The sequence below is a fragment of the Carlito syrichta genome, unplaced genomic scaffold (genome assembly GCF_000164805.1).
Source record: "Carlito syrichta isolate Samal-C Ts95f unplaced genomic scaffold, Tarsius_syrichta-2.0.1 Scaffold314333, whole genome shotgun sequence".
Taxonomy (NCBI): Eukaryota; Metazoa; Chordata; class Mammalia; order Primates; family Tarsiidae; genus Carlito; species Carlito syrichta.
In genome coordinates this window covers 525,619-544,046 of record NW_007258429.1, presented here as the reverse complement: position 1 = coordinate 544,046, position 18,428 = coordinate 525,619, and the positions used below count along the sequence as shown (strand labels likewise).

The 18,428-nt window shown below is 33.9% G+C and overlaps 1 protein-coding gene across 1 annotated transcript in view; it reads left to right on the top strand.

The window, feature by feature from the left end:
- LOC103273992 (MAM domain-containing glycosylphosphatidylinositol anchor protein 2-like) overlaps positions 1–18,428 on the top strand; it is a 647,680-nt gene that overhangs the window by 163,830 nt on the left and 465,422 nt on the right. The window lies entirely within an intron of this gene.

The window sequence follows — 18,428 nt, the reverse complement described above, 5'->3', positions numbered from 1 at the left end:
TGTAAAATTGCTAACAAAAAAGCCTTTTAAATCTTATTTAGATTAATAAGTTAACCAAGGAAAACTCTATCTCTTCTGTAGTTCTCACTATGTATTTTCTCTTTCTCTCTCTCTCTCTTTTTCTTTTTTTCTTTTTTTGAATCAGAGTCTCACTCTGTCGCCCAGGCTGGAGTGTAGTGGTATGATCAGGGCTCACTACTGTCTCAACCTTCTGGGCTCAGGCAATCCTCCCGCCTCAGCCTCCCAAGTGACTGATACCTCAGGCACGTACCACACATCTGGCTTTTTTTTTTTTAAACAGGCTTGAGCCACCACACCCACCTCACTGAATATTTCTGTCTTAGTACAGGCTGCTGTTACCAAGTTACATAGCCTGAGTGACTTCTAAACGACATAAAGTTATTTCTCATTGTTCTGGAAAATGGAAGTGTGAGATTAAGGTGCTAGCCTGGTTTCTGGTAAGGACTGTCTTCTAGGTTGCAGACAGCTGTGTTCATGCTTCATCTTTACATGGTGTAGGTGATGAGGGAGTTCTCTGGGGCTCTATCCCTAGGACACTAATCTTATTTATGATGGCTCTGCCTGCATGGCCTAATTACCTCCTATAAGCCCCTGTTCTTATCTCATCACAATTGATAGGAATTAAACATATAAATTTTTTTAACTTTTAATTTTTTTTATTTTGAAGATGTGGGGTACAATTCAGGGTTAGGTATACAAATACTCATTATGTATGTACCCTTGTTGATGAAGTGTGCCCCTCCTTTCCCAGGTATATTCCCACTACTGCCAGTCCTGCTCCCCCCCCCCGCCACTCCGTCCCGCTGCAGTTTCCCGCCACTGCCAATCCTTTTCTTACAGTATTATGATAATTGTTCAAGGTCCGCTTATGAGTGAGAATATGTGATACTCAGTTATTTATTTCTGTGAAAGATCACTCAGTATTATAGACTCTAAGTTCATCCAGGTTGCTGTGAAGCTCATGATTTTGTTCTTCTTTACGGCTCTGTAATATTCCTTTGTGTATATGTACCACGTTTTTCTATCCAGTCCTCTTTTGATGGTCAGCACAGTTGGTTCTATGTTCTTGCTTCTGTGAACAATGCTATGATAAATATAAGTGTTCAGGTATCTTTTTTGTAGAGTGATTTGACCTTCCATACCACTCCGCAATCCCCTTACTGGGAATATACCTGGAAGAACATATGAATTTTAATGAGAAACAAAAATTCAAACCATAGCATTCCATACCCAGTCTCCAAAATTCATGTCCTTCACACATGTGAACTACATTAATTATATCCTAATAGCCCTAAAAGTCTTAACTCTTTCCAGCATCAACTCTAAAGTCTCATCTAAATATCATTTAATCAGATATGGACAAGACTCAAAGTACAATTCGTCTGGGGGCAAATTGCTCTCTGTGAAACTAAACATATTACATGCTTTCAAACAATTATGGGGCCAGGCATAGGATAAATGCATTCTTTCCAAAAGAGAAATAGGCAAGAAGGCATAATGGATCCTAACTCCAAACTATAAGACAAACTCCATGAGATCTTAATGCTCTGGACTAATCTTCTTGACTTGAAGCTCTGTCTTCTAGGCCCACTGAGGTGAGAATGTCCCCCCACCAAAACAAACAATGAAATAAAATATAATCTTTCTTACCTCAATCCTACTTGGAGATTTTGTTTTCATAAAAGATGGGAATGAAGAAAAGATAAGTGCCATTATTTTATTTTCTTCTATTTCTCACTATACTAAAAGAAAAAATCAGACAAAATTGCTGGTGGAAAAAAATGTATTGAGTCAATCAACAAATAAGGACATATTTGGCTGTCACTAATTAACTATATATTTCTCAGTCATTTTTAGAGGAAGCTTGCCCCATAATGAATGACCAGTATGGTAAAAGTAGTACTGAGACAGCTTTATAAGAGATGGTTTAAGGAACTGGAAATGTTTAGTCTGGAAATAAGATTTATAGGAGACATAACTATTTTTGAATATTTGAATTGTAGCCATTTTGAGAAGGAATTGTTCTTATACTAGAAGTCTTCTATAGAGAATTGAAATAATTACACTACTATAACATGGAAACTTCCTAACAAATAGAGCCATTCAAAAACGGAATTCTCTTTCATTAATATCAGGAAGTATCCACTGATATTTAGTTAGAGGCAAGACTAGTCAAGGAAAGTGTAGAGGGAATCACGCATGGGAATCAGTTGGATTCCATTAAACCATTAAATTTGCAATCACTACTTATTTCAATCACTGCTTCAGTTCCCAGATGCTGGGTTACAGTAGAGTAAAAAGCAACCCAGGCAATCAACTTAGAGATCTTAAGCCAAAATATAATTTTCTTCAGTTACTGACGTAATCTCGGCAGAAACAAAATTTTTGCATGAATAATTTAGGCAATTCTGACAGTGAAGATAAGATGTATGGAAGTATTATCTTGGAGGAATTCTTGAAATAGAAAGAAAAATGCTAAGAGAATAATGCTTTACCTGTATCACTAGGGAAAAGTTGAAATCACTATTCAAAATCTTTCTTTTCCTAGTGTCTGATAATCTATAGCTAACATAGCTACTTGAAAGGAAGTAAAAGTGAAAGATTTATCAGCTCTTTTTGATTTAGGATCAAACATGGGTATGTGAAAGCCTGTGCTCTCACTTTTTCTGATGTGGTCTCTTTTGTACACTCTTTACAATTGGTATTTCGCTGAGCTTATTTTGTCAATTTATTTATTTATTTATTTTTTGAGTTGGAGTCTCACTCTGTCGCCCAGACTGGAGTGCAGTGGCCACTCCCGGCCACCGCAACCTCGACCTGCTGGGCTCTGGCGATCCTGCCGCCTCAGCCTTCCAAGTAGCCGGAATTACAGGCGTGTGCTACCACGCCCAGCTGATTTTTTGATTTATTGTAGAGATGAGGTCTCACTGCCCAGGCGGGTCTCGAACCCGCGGGCTTAGGCAATCCACTCACCTCAGCCTCCCAAAGGCGCGGGATTACAGGCTGAGCCACCGAGCCCGGCTTGTCAATTTATTTTTATGCATATGACTTTCTAATCTGAAGATTCAGTCCTGCTCTCTTGCCAATTCCTCTTCTAAATTTTTAACACACCACCGAACATATTTTTTCCACGAACTAAATTCACAATTCCGTATTCTAAACCCTCTTCCTTACTCTGTTACCTAACTTGAAATCAGCCAGTCTCCATTGTTTCCTAGGTTAATAGCACAGCTGGATAGTCTTTTTGGTATAACCACAATTCTACATTATGTAAAATTTATTTCTCTTTTACATTCTCATTTATTATATTACCTGATTCTATAGTGTTATATACAGTTATTTCAGTCCATTAAATGCACAACTGCCAATAAATGCTTCTCATCAAATTCTAACGGAATAACTTAAAAGAGCACAGTGATGGCATATGGTAAGAGTGTAAAAAAGGCGGGGGGGGGGAGGTAGCATTCCTCTTATCTTTTCTTCCTCCACCTACTAAAGTTCATAAAACAGAAAAAATTTCTAATGTCACCCTGGCATCCAGAGTCATAGCATAATCCCTGGATGATAGAGGTCTGGCTGATTCTACTGCCAGAAATCATCCAGGGACCTCAGTTCAACCCTTCTTTTGACGTCATACCTTAAAGCATTGTATTCATGTATATATTTGAAGCAAGTCAAGTGTCAAAAACTCCCAGCCTATAGGGGAAAGAGAAACAAAGGAAATCCAGGGCAAACAATTTAATGTAAAAAATAGAGAAGGGAGTTGCACACAACACTTGCATTCATGTGCCATGACAATAAGTTGTTCACATGGCCATGTCTGACTGTAAACTTGGCGAGGAAATAAAGTTTCTAAATGGGTGGCCAAGGGAAAAATAGACTTTTGAGGAAACAATGACCTGAATCCTTCATCAGATCTGTTTTCCATATTTTCTTTATTCTAGTTTATGCATCAGCCCTAGTTATATGCCTTTGCTTGTCCTGATTAGTCTACTAGCATGTCTTCTCTGACACCTAAACTTCATTTTCCCAAACACTTCCTACTGGAAACCTACTTCCCCAATGAGGAATGTGCTGATCGTTCTAGCCACTAGCACTCTACTGAACTCCCATAGAAGTTTGTTCACTTCTCCTCAGGAATATCCTCTGCATTTTCATAGTTATTTATGTGCATATCTTATCTCGCCTACAAGCTTTCTGCTAACAGATAACAGGACCTTTGTCCTAGTCATATTTTTCTTTCACTTCACCGAGAAGAGTGTGCTTTGTGTATCATTTCTGATCAGTATTCATTCAGTGAATGCATGGGTAAAGTGATTCGTGTTTTTCTTTCTTTCTTTTTTTTTTTTTTTGTTTGTTTTTTTGAGTTGGAGTCTCACTCTGTCGCCCAGACTGAAGTGCAGTGGCCGCTCCCGGCCACCACAGCCTCGACCTGCTGGGCTCCGGCAGTCCTTCCACCTCAGCCTTCCAAGTAGCCGGAATTACAGGCATGCGCTACCACGCCCAGCTGACTTTTTTTTTTTTTTTTGATTTATTGTAGAGATGAGGTCTTGCTGCCCAGGCAGGTCTCGAACCCGTGGGCTCAGGCAATCCACTCACCTCAGCCTCCCAAAGGCGCGGGATTACAGGCTGGGCCACCAAGTCCGGCTGATTATTATTTTTCTAAAGTGGATCCCAACAAAATGAAAAATCAGTACACAAGATACAAAATAGATATATTCAGACTACATGAAGACTTTGTCACAGATTAGGAATAATGCCATAAACAAATGAGCTCTGGATTTGAATTCAAATTTTATTTCTCTATTTATTTTGTATTAATGCCACAGGAGAATACAATGTAAGTTGAAATGTGCAATTTAACTGAAAATAAGTGAAGAATTAGTACACACTTTGCAAATATGACAAAAAAATTCCTAATACATTTTTACTAGAATGTATTGTAACAACACTGATTAATTATATATTAATTAATATCTTCACTTGACAATCACATATTGAATGATTAGTGAGGCAACAGGCATTCTATTTAAAATTTATTTATTTTTAGGGACACAATGTAATTGAACATATTTATGTTCTCATGTCTAAACCCAACATTGATTTTATGCGTTTGTTTTCTCTTTTTTAAATTTTTCTTTTTTTTTTTTTTGAATTTATGGAAGTGAGATCTCATTCTGTTACCCAGCTTAAGGAGCAATGGCATAATCATGGCTCTCTGCAGCCTCAAACTCCTAGACTCAACAATCCTCACCTCAGCTTCCCAAGTTGCTTAGACTACAGGCACAAGTCACCATTTCCAGCTATTTTTTCTTTCCTAAACCTTTTAGATCAGCAATATAGCATAATTAATCCTTTGCATTCATAGCAGATTCAATAAATATAAAGATTCTACTCTTATTCTATTTCTTCTCTTTTACTTTTTTATGCTAGATATCTTAATGAAAATCTCATGCATGTCATTTCATGTGTAAATACTTCATTATATATTTCCAACTAATTAGGACATTTGGATGCTGCATTAGTTTGCCAAAGCTCCCATCAAATAACATAAATTGTCTCACAATTCTGGAGGCTAGAAGTCTGAAATCAAGGTTTCAGCAAGTCTGTGCTCCTTCTGAAGGTTCTGGGAAAGGAACTGTTCCTTAGCATATAGATGTTGTTTTCTCCTGGTGTCTGTCTACATCATGTGACTTCTCTGTGTCAACTCTGTGTCCGAATGCTCTCCTTTATTACATTTGAGTAAAATGAGTTAGGGTCCACCATGATGGTCTAATTTTAACCTGAGGTTAATTGACCTCACTTAATTTTACCTATTTACCTATTTATTTAAACTTTCGCTTTAAATAAGGTCACAGTGTGAGTATTGGGGATTAGGACTGAAACATATCATTTTGGGAGAACATAATTTAATCCATAATATATAAAAATCAAATACACCATTACTGTACTAACAAAAATTCTTAAAAGTGTTTATAATACCAGTTCCTATTCAGATTTCCCTGATTTGCTCTAAAATATCTTAGTCAATTTGGTTTGTTCACATTGGAGCCAAACTGTGTTGGCTCATTTCATTTATTGGTTATATTATTTTTATTCTGTAAGGGACCCACTTCCACCACCCTCCCCCACTTTTTTTGAAATGCCATTTGGTTACCAAAAAACTGTTTGTTTGTTTGTTTTTGTCCTTTGGAATGTTCTATATTTTGGATTTATCTGAGTCTTTTCTTATAAAGTCATGTAACTTACTGTACTATCAGCTATTACCTGTAAACTGGTAGCTATATTCACGAATTTGATCAGATTCAGATTTTTTTGCTTTACATCATATCATGAAGCACATATTTCTGGCTGTTTCACTTTTGGTGATGATAAAATTTATTAGTGGTTTCAGAGATTGTTACCCTTATTTCCACGTTATAAATTCTTCATCAATATTTATCTAACAAAATAGAGTTGATCATTACCTAGACCTATTATTTCATTAGGCTTACAAAACAGTGGTTTCTCTAATTCTATTACTCCTTTTTGTATTTTAAACTAGACTCTTTAATAAAGAAGTACTCTCAAATTTTCCAGAAAAAGCAAGATGAATTATATAATATATCAGAGTTGGAAAATATGTATACTAACTTGTTAGTATCATTGTGAATATATAGATTTTAATTATTTGATGTATTTTGATCAGATGTCATCATTACTCATTTCAATGTTAAAATTGTTGCACTTTGGATCAGTGGACCTTCTCTTGTTTGGGCCTGACAAGTTCCATGCTTGCCAACACATGTCCCAGGCTTTGTTTTAAGTTTCCTCTCATAGTCCAGAAGTCAGATATTTCTCCAGGAAATGAGCTCTCTTAAGTAGGAAATAGTATTTGGATAATACAACCTTGGTGCTGGGTGTCATTTCAGGCTTTCTGGCTTCACTGTGTGCATCATGTACATGTTTTTGCAGGCAGTTTTGATATTCTGTTGTCATCTTAATTTTCTTATTCTCAACAAGTAGAGAAGAGTCCTAGTTAAAATTGTAATTTCCAAAATAACCTAAATTGAGAAAGAATTTTTGTTACTGGTTTAAGCTTCTAATTGATCCTTCAGTCACAAGATTAATTTACCTTTTGAAAGACCTTTAAAATAATCAAGGCTTTTAGTCACAAGGAGGATATGAAAGAATGTATGTACATTCGTTTTGCCTAAATTATAAAAGGATGAGCCACAGATTTGTGTGTGAACATTATACATGTTTTATGTATATTTTATGTATATTGTTTTCTGAAAATATGCAAATGATTTTTCAGTAGAAATAGATTACATATTTTTTTAAATCACTTTAAACACTTTTGATGTTGACTTATTTTCCAATATTGTCTTCCACTAAATTTCACATTTTCTTTCATCTTCAGGCTAAATGTAGGCACATATATCCCCATGGTTATCTGGACAAAGATAAATGGTAGGACCCAAAGTGAGAGAATGTGCAGTTATAGTAGAATAAATTAGATCTGAGTGAAAATGAAAATCTATTTGTAAATTCCCTAGCATGGAATTGCAGTGTCTATGAACTGTCTTTTCTCTGGAGGCAGAGCCTGGATGTCCTGATTTTGTAAGCATAAAATCTCATCAAAAGATAAGTGTACGTTCTTTGCCTGTTGTGCCATTTATTACTCTTATTGTCTTTGGAATAGCTAGTCTTTGCTAATCTCAATTGCTGGAAACTACAGCTGAGAGTGGTCGAGAGTACAACTGAACTGTTAAGATTCTAGCAATGCACATTAGATTAATTGTCAGCTTATAATTTGTAATATACTTTCTTGGTCTAGAAGAATAAGGGACAATCATACTTATGCATATTGTGGCTATTGGTTGAAGGACACTAATCTGGTGGATTGTAATTCTATATAAACAGAAAACAAAATTCTGTATTGGCATAGGACTAGAAATGTAAAAATAGTCTTTCAATAATTTTCCAACAATAAGAAATAGATATTCAAGATCCATGTGTTTAGGATAAAGCTCACCTTGATATCCTCATTGATCTGAGGTTGGCTATGGATCTAAGATATCTCAATCTAGCAAAGACGAGTCAGCGGCAAGATAGCCAGGTGCATTTTATGCAACTTCGTTCCATCATATAATGGATCAGCTCCAGTTGGAATCATTAGGAAGAAATGCACTTAAAAAATGAGCATATACCTTTAGTTTTAAATATGGACTGAGATTAGCCATCCTGGAGAGATATGAACATAGCACACGACAGTGAAAAGAAATTCCGTAGAAGAGAAAAGGTGTCAAAATAATTAAGTATTAAAATTTTGGATAACTGTTTTCCATCTACATGATTTATGAACTGTGGTTTCCCAAACTATAAATGGTGATGGCATGGCAATAAGTAAGGGAACTACTTTTTTTAAAGTATTCAGACCAAAATATGTAATAATACACATGGTGTTTACATACCAAAACTACTATGTTGAAATCCTTCCCATTACATAATTTTACTTTTTCCATCACAAGAAAGATAAATACTAATTCCCTAATATTATTATTTTGCTAAGCATTTGGCCTCTTTACTTCATATGCATTGCTGCTATTGACATACTTGTTCCAGAGCATTTAATAGCAATTTGAATAATGCCATTATTTTTTTCTGACTTAACAGTGTCTTAAACGTATCCTTAAACACATATATTTTCTAACTCTAGATTTAAAAAATGAGGATTCCTCCATAATAGCAGTCCAACATCAGAAATCAAAGTCTTCTATGCCTGCCTTGTTTCAGGAACAGCTTCATGATACAAATCATTTGTTTACTCTTTGCTCAGCATTTTATTATAGGAATATTAGCTCAGTGAACAAGTTGCAACACATATAATTAGAATTGATAAGAGAGGGTAACTGCTTCAGAATACCCCATGGAAATGAAAATAATTACATACAGTAAAGAAAGGTACATAGAGAAGATAGATGTTGATAGAAAAATCAGAGATTTATCATTAACGTACCAGGTTTTCTGTCCAATGACCTTATTTTCATCAGTTGGCTTTCTGCCTCCATTTGTGGAACTTGTTGGATAATTATTTAACTTTCATAAAGAGCACCCAGAATAGAATATTATACCTGATCCTGACTTGGAATATTTACCGGAAAATAATATGTAAAATGAATTACTGTGAATTACATTGCATTTTTTTATTCACTTAACACTAACGGCTCAGACATAATGTTTGTGATTTACTTTAAATGTCAACAGCCTCTGAACATGCAAATTTTACAGCCTCTCAAATTTGCATACAACAGAAATTATTAATTTGGTAACAGATAATTCTTAGATCATAGAAAATCACAATGTAAAGGGAATAGTCTTACAAAATAAGTATAAAAGAAAAAGTACTTTAATAACACTAGTAATTATGCACTAATATATTTATGTTAAATTTAAATTTTAATATCATGTTTCTTTAACTGGAACATATTCTGTTCATAGAATATGTCAGTTTTAATACTCTCTATTATACTGAAGTACAGGCAGATTCAATGAATTATCTGAGATCTTTCAGCAAACCAATAAGCAATAATGAATGATTTGTTTTTTAACTGAATCTGTGTATTAAAACACTAAATATTGAAAATCTCGAGATTAGTCGGCTCTCATTCTAATGAATATTTTTATTGGTTTCTAAATTTATAAGACAAAAATGGCTTATGAAAAAAATAGCTTATGTAAACTTCAATCCTTTCATATTACTGAGATTTTATATATATATATATATACACACACTCATACATATGTGTGTACATACACACAAAAATATTAGTTCAAGTGAATATGTCAGTGTACTTAATTTATAATTCAAATGCAAAACAGTGTCATTCTTTTAAAATTCCTGAGATAAGTTCCCTATATTCATCTTTTCACAAGTAAAAGTTTAAATTTTTAAATTTTTAAATTTTTAAACCTAAATAGGTATAAAAGGTCTTATTTTTCTTTTTCCATCTACTTGTGATTTTTAAGATTTCTTACTGTATTTATTCATTCATTTGGTTCAAAAATTTGTGGCCCAGTTATTAAAAATATGAGAAACAAAGTATTAACATATTTAGTATATAAAATGAAAACTCTATTCCAACTGTTAAACATACTAAGAATGTAAATAAATAATTTATCCAAAAATGAAAATATTGAATAAACCTTTCCAAAAAATTTAATTTAGTTTTCAAAGGAATTTAGTTTAGGGTGAAATAATTTTCCCAACAAATTAACAAATATTTAAAAATGAGGAAACTCAGTGATTTTGAAAAAACAATGAAATCGACCTGTACATATACTGTCCCTAAAGTGCACATTTATCTACCCTCTTTGCAAAGCAACCTGGAAATATGTGTCTGAAACAATGATAATTTCTGTCCTATTGAATGATCACCATCCTCTACAGATGTACTATGAGAAAAACTTGAATAGTTATTCAACTATATTAGACATGAAATAACATTTGATCTCTACAATAACATTCCATGAATGCAGTTCTGTCTTATTTTGGAGATAGAAAAGTGAGGCTATGAGGAATAAGTAAAATTGCTGAAAATTATAAATAATAGGGATACATGATTTGATTATCAGAGGTCAGACTGGCTTGATTTGATATACTAGGCAATTACCTGTGGGGGATTTATAAAGTCAGAGCAACATTGGTATCTAACTTTCTACAACAATCCTGCCCATGTCTTTCTAGAGACTTTGTTCTGTATACTTTGAGGGAATGTAGCTTCAGCCATCATATACAATTTCAAAATAGTAGAATAGCAATCAAACTACGGTCATTATGGAATGATTGGAGACTGTGTTTATATAGTACTCCCTAAATGAAGAATTCTATGCAACTCAATTTCATATGTTACATAGCATTCTGTATCCGTATCTGTCTCTTGAATGGCTGCTTGTACATCTTATCTCCAGAGTATCTATATTATATTTAAACATTTTAAATAAAAAGTTTCATTGGATGTATTATATACATTGGTAATGAAGGGAACCAGAAACTTAAGTATCGTCTTTAATTATCTGAAGGATAGAAAAATATTCCAAATAGAATTTTTAAAGTATTTGAAACTTAATTTTTAGAAAATAATGCTAAAGAAACATATACTTAAAATACATTTTAGGTGAATTTATTATATCAGAGTTCCAGAAATATTTTGTGCATATCTATTAAAATCTCTGCAATAGAGAAATAGTTGGATAAGTTTCAAGTACTTTATGTCTTGCTTTCTATTAGAGATCTTATCTGAAAATATTTCAATGCATATGAAATAAAGAGACCAAATGCTTAGTGAATTAATAATATGAGGGAATTAGTATTTCTCATTTTTGTGATAAAAAAAGTAAAATTATGTAATGGGAAGGATTTCAACATAGTAGTTTTGGTGTATAAACACCACGTGTATTATTACATATTTTGGTCTGAAAACTTTTTAAAAAGTAGTTTCCTTACTTATTGCCATGCCATCACCATTTATAGTTTATGGAACCACAGTTCATAAATCATGTAGATGGAAAACAGCTATCCAAAATTTTAATACTCAATTATTTTAACACTTTTTTCTCCTCTGCAGAATTTATTTTCACTGTCATGTGCTATGTTCATATCTCTCCAGGATAACTAATCTCAGTCCATATTTAAAACCAAAGGTATGTGCTCATTTTATAGGCATATTTCTTCCTAATGAATCCAGCTGGAGCTGATCCATTATATGATGGAAGGAAGTTGCATAAAATACACCTGGCTAACTTCCCGCTGACTCGTCTTTGCTAGATTGAGATATCTTAGATCCATAGCCAACTCAGATTAATGGGGATATCAAGGTGAGCCTTATCCCATACACATGGATCTTGAATATCCATGCAATAGAAAAATAATTGGATAAATCTTAAGTACTTTATGTCTGACTTTCTGTTAGAGATCGTTTCTGAATATTGAAATAATTATATTAAAGGTTTCATAGATAGTTTAAAATATAGAATTAACAAATACTAAGAAGTCACATTAATAATACTCCTGCAATGTGTTATATTTTGATTCTGGTGATAAAATGTTATTAGAACTATAATGTTTTAAAAGTATTCTTGAGAATATAAGCATAATTAAAAAGTAAATGTACACAGTATTGGGGAAAATGAGAAATTGAAACACAATTTCTCTGTTTTCACATAAAGTAACCTTTATTCAAGTTTCAGACTTGATACTTTTAAGATACAACTGACTCACCTTGAATTATGGACTAAATGACTGCATATTTGCATAAACCTACTGTTATGTAAATACTATTTTTTTGTTGCTCATATAATTTAGTAAGGTCTCGAGTGGGGCTCAGGACATTCAAAATTTCTCATTTTTAAAATAATGTTATTTATAGAAAAGATTGTATTCAATGCAACCCTAAAAAATATCTAACTGGCCTCTCAAAGTAAAAATAAGTGCAGATAATGTAGTATAAAACTGATCATATTTTAACTTACCCATATGGTGATGAGAATTAACAGATCATATTAATTGAAATGAATGAAAATCCAATCAGTCATAAATGATCTTTTTATCTGCTAATATATCAAACATTTCCTCTGAATCTCTTTTTTTTTCAATTTTCTTTACTGAATCATAATTTTGGAGATATGTATATTTATGTGTCTATGTACACACATACACACACACACACACACACACACACGAGCACACACACACTATTCATATTAGAGCTCCCAAGAGCATAATATCATGATTTGTGTCTGATTAATATTTGTGTTTTCTGAGGAACCAAGCTTGAACATTGTACTTGGATAAAATCAAAACTTAATAAAAGCTTATCAAGTAGATAATTGAGTGAATAAATAATCTTCACCTTGTATTCATGTCTATTGTGTTACCTGTTGAGACTACAAACTACTGCAAAATATTTTTGCACCTTGGTTTCATTTTACATCAAAATCAACATTAATAATAATGGAAAATTAAAGCTGAAATGAAAGTTGGAAACATGCACAATTATATTCATTTAAGGGTTCTTGGAATAAAGAAGCATTAGAAGTTAAGGGAAATTTATATTTGTGTTTTCTGGTTCAAAGAGGATAAATGTTCTAGAATGGTCACAAATTGCTGGAGACTGTAGATATAAATGCTTGCTGCTCTAACTCAGATTCTAGACAATGTCACTGCATAAACCACTGCAATTTATTAATTTATTGATTGAATTGTGCATGTTACTAAGAGTGGACTAAAATATCATTCCTAGCCTGTGGTCAAATATGGTAACTTTTATGTTAGATAATTTTTTAAAAGATGATTATTACATACTTTGAAAATTAATAATAGCATTAAGATCTTTAAATCAGATTTGTCACATAGCAACCATGGTATACACATAGAATAAAAATCATTAAAAGTTAGTATTTATTGATGACAGATATTGATCATCTTGGTGGTATACTTGGGGAGAAAATAGATAATTATAACTTAATGGTGGCTACATGTCCAGGTTACCAGTTCAGCTTTAAAAAGCAAAAACAAAAGCAACTATACACTCTTCACCCTGTGTTGATCCTCTTGTATGTCATTATGAATCTGCTTATTTAGGGTAATCTGCAAGTCTTTTGCTTACACAGAGATTCTGGGAGATGAATACTAACCAGCTTCCCCTTGATAGACACCTTTAAATTTCATTATTGATACCTTGGTTCCTCTTTCATTTGACTTCAAATAGGGGAAAGTTCCCTTCTCCTCCTCTTCTCAGAAAAGAAAGAGAACCTCAAAATATCTGAGATTTTACTGTGAATTCTGCACTCTGTATAAGACCTTCAAAGAAATTCTAGAAGTAGTTGGTGTATTTGTGTTTGGTGATAACAGGACCAGCTGTATCCTAGTTGGTTAACTTTGTAGAAGGCATTTAGTTCCACCTTGAGGTTTCTACACATTGCTTCATAATGTAGGCTCATTTGTGAATTTAATTTTTTAGTTATGGTCTTTAGTCATAATTTTAGGCTAACATAACAAATTTCTACTTAACATTTTGTTATAATTGTTTCTTAAAAATAAATTTATCTTTAGAAGCTGATTATCCATTTATCCCTCTAATCTATCTATCTACCTACATTTGGGATATTAAAGGCCAATTCTTCCAGTTTTTTAACAGACAAATAAAAAACAGATCATGAATAATTTCTGAACAAGGAGGATTTTTGGTAGTATTCTTATCTCGAGTCCTGTGAAATCTTCTCTCTTGTTGCATAAGTACAGTTCATCTCAGGAACAGGCAGCTACACTAGGTCTGGTCTTCTGATTCGCATACGAAGATGAACTCATTCTCTTAGAGTATCAGTGAATCACAGGAACTTATAACAAGGTGATATTTTACTTATTACATCTAATCTGATATTCTTCATTACTACTTATGTTTATAGCTTTTCAAGTTTTCTACCTTTGTAAACTCTTATACTGTATTCTTGTGCTCTTAAAATTCTACAGTTGAATACTTCTAATGCTATTTCAATTACAATCTTTTAGCACCTCCTTTTAATGCCCACAAATATGTATGTCTGTGTGTATTATTGCAAAAGTGAGATTTGGCAATTATTGAATTAATGTGGTATGTAGAGGAAACAAACTATACCATCTGATTTGGCTTCAAAATGAATCTTCATTTAGTCCTCAAATAGTTATTATATGATGTTGACAGTCCCCAGTGATTGAACAGCAGCTTTTTTTTCTCAAAATGTATTCAAAATAAGATTATTTTTTCTCGGGTGTTTCATTTCTTTAGCCTCCCTGATCGTATTTGCTTTAGATAAAATGTTTTCAAATGACTGAAAACGATTCTTTTCTATATGCACACTATTATTAGGGTAATCGGTAGAGTTCAACTCTTCTGCAAGTATGAAAACGATTTGTATAAATAACAGTAACAGGCACATAAAACCAGAATTCAAAAACATGTCATATTAGCTAACTCCAAGAGTTGGAATTTGTTTCCTTTTTGTAAGCAAAAAGACTTACTAGTCTCGCTGTTGTAGGCATTCATTTGGGAAATAAACTTTATCCTGCTGTTGACACACTATCATTAAAGGAGCTATCACTGTCTTAGTTTTGTTTTTCAAATTAAAAGCAGGTGCATATAGTCAGTCTGTGCTAGAATCCTATAGAAAGCAAAAGTATATGAGTTCGAAGACCACTAAGTAACTTCTGATCTTGAAAGTATTATACTAGTTTTCAGAAAGTCATTCACTAAGTTGCAAAAGAATGCTGATGATTAGCTAAGAAAGAAGGAAAAACCTATCTCAAGGAAAAAAAGAATGCTGAAGAGAACTAGGTGCTACACAGGTTTTTCATCAAGTACTTGCACTGGCAGCCTTCCACTTGCTGCCTCAGTTTTCCTTTATAGAATGGTGTTGGGAACTGTTCTGAATGCTTATGTAATTTTATCGGATAATAGTATTTTTAAAACCTTGAACAAATTTAAAATTGTATCATGCAACTATTACATATGCAATATTTTGTTTATATTATCAGTATCATTTACTTCTCTTATTTTGGTTGCCTGGTTTTAGTCATTTTATGAATTATTTTGACCTCCACCAAATAAAAGAAGAGCAGACAGTAAACGTGGCAACCAAAAATTATCCTTTAGGAAATGTCTTGTTTATTCTTATCAATTCATTTAGCTAGCTGTCAGTTCTTTGGGTACAGTGTAAGTAAATAATTGAATGAATCACTAAATATGTGCCAAGAAAAAACTATTATGGCTCCAATATACAGCCATAACTTAACTGAACTCCATTATGTTCCAAAACATGTTTAAATTTTCTAGATTTTCCCAATAGGGGGATTGCTGAGTCATAAGGGAGGTCAATTTCTAGTTCTTTCAGAAATCGCCACACTGTCTTCCAAAGAGGTTGCACTAGTTTGCATTCCCACCAGCAGTGTAGAAGCATTCCTTTTTCTCTGCATCCTTGCCAGCATCTGCTGCTGTTTTATTTTATTAATGATGGCCATTCTTACTGGGGTTAGGTGGTACCTCAATGTGATTTTGATTTATATTTCTCGGAACTCAAATCATTCTTCAAAAAAGATACCTGCACATGAATGTTTGCTGGTGTCTATTCATAATAGCAGAAACTTGGAACCAACTGTACTGCCTATCGAAGTTGGACTGGATAAAAAAAAAAAAATGTGATACATAAACACAGCAGAATATTATGTAGCCATGAAGAAGGACAGACATATGAATGTTGCAGCAACGTGGATGGATTTAGAGTCATACTCAGTGATCTATCACAGAAACAAAGAACAGAGTACCATATGTTCTCACTCATAAGCAGACCTTGAACAATTATCATAATACTTTTAGAAAGGGATGGGCAGTGGTTAGAAACTGCCAAGGGAAGAGAATAGGATTGACAGTTGAGGGAAACTGCCAGGGCGCAAGGGGAGTGCACACCCCATCAAAAAGGTTACTTACATAATGAACATTTGTATATCTAATACTCAATTGTAACCCACATCGTTAAAATAAAAATTTAAAAGTTGAAAAAAATTTCTAAATTTTCATTCTGATGATGGTGGTAGTCTTAATTTTTTTTTTAGTCAATATTTTTTATTATGGTTTTGTGGGGTACAGTTAAGGGTTAGGTGTACAATTATGTTTCATTCAGGCACCCTGTTGATAAGAGGTGTTTCCCCTTCCCCAGACAGATATTTGCTACTGTTAATCCCATCCCCCCCCCATAGTTTCCCAGTACCGTCAGTCATTTTCTTATAGTGTTACATTGGATGTTCAAGGTCCATTATATGAGTGAGAACATGTGATATTCGGAGCTTTGTTTCTGTGAGAGGTCACTCAGTATTATAGACTCTAGTTCCATCCAGGTTGCTGCAAAATTCATGATTTTGTTCTTTTTTATGGCTGCGTAGCATTGCATTGTGTATATGTACCACATTTTTTTAATCCGGTCCTCTTTTGATGGTCAGCATGGTTGTTTCCAGGTTCTTGCTATTGTGAACAATGCTATGATAAACATACGTGTGCAGGTATCTTTTTGATAGACTGATTTGAGTTTTTCAGGGTATATTCCCAGTAGGGGGATTGCGGGGTCATATGGGAGGTTGATATTTAGAGCTTTTAGGAATCGCTACACTGCTTTCCACAGAGGTTGCACTAGTTTACACTCCCACCAATAGTGCAGAAGTGTTTTCTTTTTGCCACACCCTCTCCAGCAGCTGTTATTTTTTGAGTTGTTGATAATTGTCATTCTGACTGGAGTTAGGTGCTATCTCAGTGTGGTTTTGATTTGCATCTCCCTGATGATTACTGAGGTTGAACATATCTTCATGTGTTTGTTCGCTGCTTGGATGTCCTCTTTTGTGAAGTGTCTGTTCATATCTTTTGCCTATTTTATAATGGGGTTGTTTGTTTTTTTCTTTTCAGCATGTTTGAGTTCCTTGTAGATCCAGGATGTTAAGCCTTTGTCAGATCTGGTGTTTTCAAATATTTTTTCCCAGTCTGTAGGCTGTCTCCCTGCTCTCTTGATGGTTTCTTTGACCTTGCAGAAGCTTGTCAGTTTAGTAAGGTCCCACTTGTCTATCTTCTCTATTATGACCTGTGAGTTTCAGGTTTTATTCAGGAATTGGATGCCAGTTCTGATTTCCATGAAGGTATTTCCTTCATTTTCTAAGGTTCTTATGGTTTGAGGTTTTACATTTAAGTCTCTGATCCATTTGGAGTTAACCTTTGTGCATGGGGATAGATAGGGGTCCTGTTTCAATCTTCTGCATGTGGTCAGCCAGTTTTCCCAGCACCATTTACTGAATAGGTTCTCCTCTCCCCAGTGGTAGGGGGTGGAGGCCTTGTCGAAGATGAGTTGGTTGAGAAATTGAGGTTTTGCTTCTGGAATCTCAATTCTATTCCATTGATCTATATGCCTGTTCCTATACCAATTCCAAGCTATTTTGATGATTGTAGCTTTATAGTAACGTTTGAAGTCTGATAATGTGATACCACCTGCTTTGTTTTTTTTGCTGAGGATTGTTCTGGCTATTCTTGGACGTTTGTGTTTCCATATGAATTCCTGTGTTGTCTTTTCTAGGTCTGAGAAGAATGTTGCTGGTAATTTGATAGGTATTGCATTGAATTTGTAGATTGCCTTAGGTAAGATGGACATCTTAACAATGTTGATTCTTCCAATCCATGAGCATGGGATATTTTTCCACTTGTTTGTGTCATCTCTGATTTCTTTGAGCAGTGTTTTGTAATTTTCATTGTAAAGGTCTTTCACGTCTCTGGTTAGGAAGATGCCAAGGTATTTCACTTTTTTTGTGGCTATTGTGAATGGAATTGTTTTTTTATTTGGGTTTCTGTTTGTTTATT